The sequence below is a fragment of the Pongo pygmaeus genome, chromosome 1 (assembly GCF_028885625.2).
Source record: "Pongo pygmaeus isolate AG05252 chromosome 1, NHGRI_mPonPyg2-v2.0_pri, whole genome shotgun sequence".
In the NCBI taxonomy this organism is placed as follows: domain Eukaryota; kingdom Metazoa; phylum Chordata; class Mammalia; order Primates; family Hominidae; genus Pongo; species Pongo pygmaeus.
This window is the reverse complement of record NC_072373.2, coordinates 64343611-64351520: the sequence shown is the minus strand read 5'-3', so window position 1 is coordinate 64351520 and position 7910 is coordinate 64343611. Positions and strand designations below refer to the sequence as shown.

At 39.4% G+C, this 7910-nt stretch overlaps 1 non-coding gene across 1 annotated transcript; it reads left to right on the top strand.

Annotated features, from left to right (window-relative positions):
- Window positions 1-418: 418 nt before the first annotated feature.
- On the top strand, window positions 419-480 carry LOC129023542 (U7 small nuclear RNA). Its single transcript, XR_008496838.1, has one exon. It is a non-coding gene; the product is annotated as a U7 small nuclear RNA (small nuclear RNA).
- Window positions 481-7910: the final 7430 nt, after the last annotated feature.

Below are 7910 nucleotides of genomic sequence, written 5' to 3'. Positions count from 1 at the left end.
CGCTAGCTCTCTGACCTTGGTCAAGTTACCTAACCTGCCCTCTGTAGAAAGGAAGTTATAATAGGGTTTTTTCATCTCCTATCTACTATGACTGTTGTGAGAATGAAGTAATTTAATATTTCTGAAGCCTCTAATATTTCTGAAACAGTGTCTGGCATGTAGGAGACTCTATGTGAGCAGTTGTTAATTCTGTTTGAATCTCCTGAGTGTTTCAATTGTTCAGCAAATTTATAATCCACTTAGGTTTACTTTCACCATCTTCTGCAATGAATATTATGAGAAACTCCACATGCTTTGCAGAAATCCATTTACGTGGTGTCTAGCGTTTTTGATCAACATAGCAGTCACTTAATAAAGTCAGTGAAGTTAGTTTGAAATCACTTTATGAACAGTAAAATATTTGTTATTAATATTATAATAATGTTACAGCTCTTTTAGAATTCATATACTAGATTTTCTGGTTTTCACTGGAAAACCCCACATGCAAAAAATTATATTATTATGTAATTATTATTAACTAATGTCCAATTTTTCACAAAACACGTTTAAAAATTTTCTCTAGACATTTGTCAGGGAGTAGTCTATATTTTACAGGTTCTCATCTTTCCTCCCCTTCTGTTATTCTTTTTTTTTTTTTTTGAGACAGAGTCTTACTCTGTTACCCAGGCTGGAGTGCAGTGGTGTGAACATGGCTCACTGTGGCCTCCAGCTTCCTGACTCAAGCAATCCTCTTGCCTCAGCGTCCTAAGGAATAGCTGGGACTACAGGCACACACCACCATGCCTGGCTAATTTTTAAATTTTTTTGTAGAGATGAGGTCTCACTGTGTTGCCTAGGCTGGTCTTGAACTCCTGAGCTCAAGTGATCCTCCCACCTTGGCTTTCCAAAGTGTTGGGATTACAGGTGTGAACAACCTCTCCCGGCCTGTTATTCTTTTTTTCCATGATGTTTTAACTGATTGGGATATTTGGACGATTTATTTCTTTAAAACTATCTCAAAATTACCATACTTATGCATAATTGAATACATAATTACAATACATTGTAAGAAACAGATAATTATAAAAAGAAAAGCAAATTAAAAACAAACACCCAAATTTCTACTGTCCAGAGTAAACTACTATTAATATTGGTTTTTTTTCTTCCCCCTCTTCCCTCTCTTCCCTCTCCCTCCCTCCCTCCCTTCCTTCCTTCTCTTCCTTCTCTTTCTTTATGGAAGAATGCTATTCATAGTGTTTTTTAGCTTGTTTTCACTTAACTAACTATTAACATATTTCTACAATATCTATTCTACAACAATATTCTATAACACTCTGCCGGTATTCTACAACATCATTTTGATGGCTGTGAACAGCTCTGTTGTATGGATATAACATAATTTAATTAGCAATCCTCTATTTTGGAGCACTAGTTTTCAGTTTTTTATTATTATTACAAATGTAGCATTTTGAACACTTTTATAGGTAAAATTTTGTGCACAACCATGATTATTTCATTGGAATATATTATTTGTTGAGTCTAAAGCATAGAGCACTTTTAACCTTTTAATAAATTTGACAAACTTCAGCCCCGCAGAAATATTGTTGTTGTGTATACTCTTAGTCTTGTCTATTCTGTATTAATAATAATAAAAAAAAATCCCCTGCCTTTGTTCTGGAGCATATGCATTAGTGAACTCAATGAGTGTTAGAAATCTACATCTAATTAAAAAAATGTAGCTGGGCCCACAGGCATTACTTTGTTATAGAAAGTCTTTAATATTTTTATTATCTTAGTTAACAAAACCATTTGTGAGCCATGAGTTCTATCCGTGAAATGGGTCATTAGATGGAGATTGGCTTATCATTGAGTTCTAAAGCCCTAGAAATCTTTTTGTCTCTAAAGAGGCAACAAATAGGCCAATACTCTACTGAATACCTAAGAGAATCAGTGAGCAGTTGTGATATGATGGTATCTACCACTGATTCCTGATGTAAAATTGTTCAAGGGAAGGGAACTAACTCTTATTAGAAGCCAGGCACTATACCCATGGGGAGAATGTTCACTTGGTGTCTGAAGCCTGGCAGCAGGTGGAACTGCAGCCAGATGGTGGCCCAGCCAGGAGAGTGAGCCAAGGCCTATGCAGTACATGGAGAAGACCCCTAGCCCTTCTGCACAGCTTTGTGCCCATTGGCCTGGATGGGGTGGTGGGTGCAGCAGTTCCTGGCTAGAATCATCAAATGGTCATAGCAGCTGCCTAAGAAGAAACACTACCATGGTGAACCCTTCACCAAAAGAGAACCATGGTGCCCCATCCACCTGCTGCAGCCTGGCTGAGCACTGGCCATACCTGAAGTGAGAGCATCTGGACTTTTGTACCTGCTGTTCCCTTGGGCCCAATCTGCCAGAGGTCAAAGGCCGAACCTGTATGACCTCAATTCTGCTTACTGTGCCCAGGGACCAACCTGTAGGACTGGCAGGAAGGAGCTCCAGGCTAAAAAAGAAAAAAAAGAGAGAAACCAGGCACTGTACATACATTTACATCATGAAATCCAAACTACAGGTTTAATGAGGTTATGTATTAGCCTTTTGATTTTCAGAAAGAGAAATTGAAGCTAAGAGATTATTCCATTTGTCCGAACTCACGTAAGGTCTAAGGTGGAGTTGAGATTAAAATATAGGTCTACCTGACTCCAAACGTGTATGCCACCCAAGCTCATTCCTGCCCTTATCATAGTGCACTATCTGATTGAACCATTAGCTGAAGAATACTCCTTGAACACAAAGATCAAATAGGAAATGGATACGGTATTTAATAATACATGTCTACCTCTCCTGAGCTCTTAAGGCACTCAAGGTTGGAACACAGCTGTTTTGTGGCCCCTTCCTATGTTCCTAATTTAATGATGGTCAGTAAGACTCAGGAATCTGACTGCTTCAGTGCTTCTTTCTTATATAGTCTCCAAATTTCTAATAACATGAATTGGCACCTACTAGCCATAAATTTATAGTCCTAGAAACATTGACCTGAACAGATCACCTAATCGTATCACTTCTAATTTTTAAAATGCATACCACTCTAATGGGGAAAATAAGATATTGCCAGAATTCATTGCAAGACAAACTTCTTGGATGGGCCAGTAATGAGGCAGTGTCTGGTTTTCATTAAAGGTAATAAATAAATAATTCATAACCCAAACAAAAGTAGTATAGGCTTGCCATAAACATTATTACTATCCAATGCACTAATTGCCAGTGGAATATGCTTTGAGGAAAGTGAAATGAGACCTTTCTTCCTACCCTATTTTAGTTTAGTTGTCACTTGACTCCTTGAGAGCTTCAAATCTAATCTATCTTAAAATGGCTAGAGAAAAAGATACATTACTCAAATGTGAAAAGTGTTGCAAAAGAAATTCATCCTGAGTTCAATCAGGAAGGGATCACTGTTTTGCTTGTTTTGTTTATAGGTAATATAGTTTTATCTCCATAGAAGTTTAAATTTCATGCTTAGGATTAAAGATACTAAAGTGCCAGCCAAATTGGTATTTTTGGAAAAGCTACATAAGATTTCACATTCAAACCTTACACACATTATTCCTTTCTTCATTGTATTACTTAATCTGTTTTCCCTTCCTATGGAAGCTAGCTTTTGCTTTGAAATATGACATAGTAATGGACTATGGCAAAGGAAAACAAGAATAAAAAATATGGTTTTTTGGTGTTGTTTGTATGCATAAGTATAAAGTACTTATTATTGTTAAACCAAGTTTTTTGTTTTACCTGTTTGGAAAAAGAAATTTCTCTGTGCCACATTGCATTCCCTGCTAGTATTTTATGGGGCCACATAGGAATGAATGGTCAATTATTTTTTGGAAGGTGGTTTGTTGTAGAGGATAAGAATTTCATGCAAACAACATATATACAGGGTAGCATAAAATGGAATTTAATGTATAAGTAAGGATCTGACAGTGTAAAAAAATCTTGGATGCAGAATCAGGAGGTCTGTGTAAACAAGAGGTGGTTGTGGGGACTGCGCTCTGAAAGGAGTTCACTCATTCTGTGACAGGAAGCAGACTTGGGAGAGGAAGAAGGAGGGATTTCCCAGCTTCAGAGTGGGGACCATGGAAGTTCAACACAGAGGATGGCTCTGGATAAGTCTGTGTGATGCCCTGTCCTGGGAAAAAACCACTGCATAGGGAGAAGCGAGTATGTGAATGAGCCTCAGGATGTGACCTTGGGAACCCCGTTTAGTTTTGGTGGGGAGTACACTTGGTTGAGTGCAGCCTAATTTCTGTCTGGGCTCATCCTTGCTTGTCCCTTTAAGCACTATGAGGCCTAGCCAAGGATCTGTACTCTGTTGGTGGAAGTGACTGGAACCAGAGAGTCAGATGAGGTCACCTGGGAAACAAATGTAAGTAGAGAAAAAGAAGAGAATCCAAGACTGTTCCAAAGTTCAGAGGTAGGTAGTAAGAGAGGAGTTGATGAGTGAAAGACCAGTGAGGTAAGAGGAAAATTAGGACAGTGGAGCGACACTCTTCTGGGGAGAGAAAAGTGTTTCAGAAAGTTAAGGAGTGGTCAGTAACACTAAATGTTGCTAAGAAGTTCAGCATGATGAAGGCACAGGATGTGTCCATTGCATTTGGTAGCATGGAGGTCATTGGCAAACTCAACAAGAACATGGAAGCTTGATTGGAGTGGTTGAGATGAGACTGGGAGGTATGAAAGTGGAGACAGGAGATAGAGTTATTCTTTTGAGGTGTTTGCTATGAAGAGAAGGAAAGAAATGGGGTAATAACTAGAGAGTATCTTGGGTCAAGGGAGGGTGATTTTTATAAATAGAGAAACTAGATCTGATGCAACTGATTCAGCAGCATGGGAGAAATATGGTGATATAGGAGAGAGAGGGTATTATTGCAAAGTGGTGGGAGAACATGGATTCAGAGATCCAAGTGGAGTAGGTGGGCTTTTTTGGAAGAAAGGACACATCTACCTTAGTAACTGCAGGAAAGAAGGTAGAAAGCAGAGGCACAGAAGAAAGGAGATATATAGATTTGGTGATGAGAAGATAAGGTAACTCCATTTAAATTGCTTCTAATTTCTCAGGAAAATAGGAGGTAAGGTCAAGGGCTGGAATGAGACAGGGATGTCGGAGGAAGAGAAAGAATAAAATAGCTATCTATGAGAGCTGGAAAACAAGCACGCTGGGGAAGTGTCGTGTATCCATTCATGACTCTGAGTCATGAATTTATGGTGGGACGATTTAGTGGCATTGAATGGTTTTCTTTAGCAAAATTCAGTTACAAGAATTTGGCCAAAGTTAAATTTAATCAGGTTTGAAGGTTTTCTGGGGAAGTCAGAAAATTAAAGGAGTTTGCATGTGAGCAGGTATCTGGGCATAGATGGCAGTGAGGACATGAAGCTAATGGACTGGAAAAAAATGTCACCAGTGAGTGGAGGAGTGGTCAGGAGGTTGATATATACCATCTACAAGGAGGGAGATGTGAGTGAATTATGGTCTAATGATATGAGCTGGATATTTTAAAGAAGGAGAGGCAAAAGAAAGCTTTGAAAATGGTACTAGGAGCTAGGAAGACATCAGCCAGGCTCTAGATTCATGGGTTATAAAGAGAAAAGCAACCTTGCTTGTGGTTATAGGAAGGAAAAGGTTTCAATTAGGAAAAGAAGATGAAGACCAACTGGGAGTCCCCAATGGCCCAGTAAAGGAGAGGATAGAGAAGGTGGGGGGAATGAACAGAGGAGTATGGGATCCAGACTGGAGGGAGATGGGTGGATGAATGATAGGGTCTTAGACTTCTGAGAGTGGTTGAGTTAAAAGGGAATAAAGCATGAGAAATTCTTTTTGATGGCCTCTTCATGGAAGGCCCATAAGTTCAGGTCTCAGTCCCATACTATAACTAGAAGGAGTGGAGAAGCTACAGATGAAAGGTGTTATATCAGCTTCCTTGGGGTTTCTGGCCTCAGCTAGAGGTCCACCAGCTAGAGGTTCTTATTGTGACTGACTAGCTGCACGCCCTTGGGCAAATTCTTGTCTGCTTTCTTCATGTATAAAATGAGTCATTTTCAGTGCTCATGTGCTATTTTCATTCTCGGAAATGGTTCTTACTTCCTTGTCAGCCTGTTGAAATCCTAGACATTCTAAGAATTATCTCAGAAGCTGTCATTAGGCTATTCTCAATGTAATCACCCAATCAACCAGAAGTGACATTTCACTTCTCAGAATCACTGTTACACTGTCTGAACCACCCTCATGACAGTTTTCAACATCTTCTAATAGAGTTATTTGTGTTTATCTCTCATATATGTTGAAAACACCATGAGAATAGGAGAGGTGACACATTCTTTTTGCTCATAGCAGGTGCTTGATAAGTGTCTGTCAAATGAACCAGTAAAGCATACTTCTGGAAGACAAAGTAGTCATGAAGTAATGGAGACTTATTAGAAAGAAAAAGTGAAAACAATCTTGTACTTCAAATTTGCACGAGACATTTAGGTCAGTGGAAAATGTGATGTCATCAGGTCTAAGAGTTGTTTGTGTGGCTGTTGCCACAAACTTGTGTCAGTTACAGGTAGAATAAATCTATTAGCAGAGAGTTAATTGCTGTATGCAGATAGCTTCATGGAGTTGAAAGAATTCTGCCATGTTAAGGGGAAAATAGCAGAGGAAGAAAGGAAGAGGTGAAAATTAATGTATTTGAAAGAATGTTGAAAATACAAGAACAAGTGGAAGGAAATAATATAATTCTTAGGCTTAAAAAAAAAAAAAAACTTAAACGTAAATGTAGAGGCCAGGCGCAGTGGCTCACGCCTGTAATCCCAGCACTTTGGGAGGCTGAGGCAGGCGGACCATGAGGTCAAGAGACCGAGACCATCCTGGCCAACATGGTGAAACCCTGTCTCTACTAAAAATACAAAAATTAGCTGGTCATGGTGGTGTGCACCTGTAGTCCCAGCTACTCAGGAGGTTGAGGCAGGAGAATCACTTGAACCTGGGAGACGGAGGTTGCAGTGAGCTGAGATGGCGCCACTGCATTCCAGCCTGGCTACAGAGTGAGACTCCACCTCAAAAAAAAAAAAAAAAAAAAGTAAATGTAGAATTTGTTCTAGTACTCAAGGGATGAAAAATTTCTCCAAGCTAATGATTGTCTAAAGCACATATTTCTACTGGGACATGTTTTAATTATTGGGCTGTGGAAATCATATGACATGGGTTGGAATGTGAGTTGTTCTGTCTGTTAACTGGAGAATTTTTAGTGGCTGCATTTTTTTGAATGAAACATTGAGTCACATGATCTGACAAGAAAGAATGTACTTATGGGGTCAATGGGACAGAATACTGGACAGTGGAAAATTTCCAATAGGAATAGGAAAACTCCAGTTTATGTTACATAACACCACCATCACTATTACCACTACCACCGCCATCTCCTACAAAAATAGGAGCAAAAGGCTTCTGAGCACTGTGTCAGTGTCTGTTCTGCACATTTTATGTCTTGCATTAGTCAAGGTTCAACCAGAGACACAAGACCAGCGGGACATATATAAAGACATTTATTGAGAGGAATTGGCTTATGTGATTGTGGGGGCTCTGTAGGCCAGGCTGTTAGGAAGGGCAGGCTGGAACCCTGGGGCATGAGCTGAGGCTACCAGCCACACACAGAATTTCTGCTTCCTCTGGGAAACTGCAATTTGGTTTTTAAGGCCTTTCACCGATTGAATCAGACCCACTCAGATTATTGAGGATAACCTCACTTACTTATAGTCAGGTTTATGTACTTTAAGCACATCTACAAAATACTCTCACAGGAGCACTGTGATTAATGTTTGGTTGAATGACTGGAGACTGTAGCCTTGCCAAATTGACACATAAAACATGTGTTATCTCATTGAATCCTCAAAGCAACCTCTGTGAA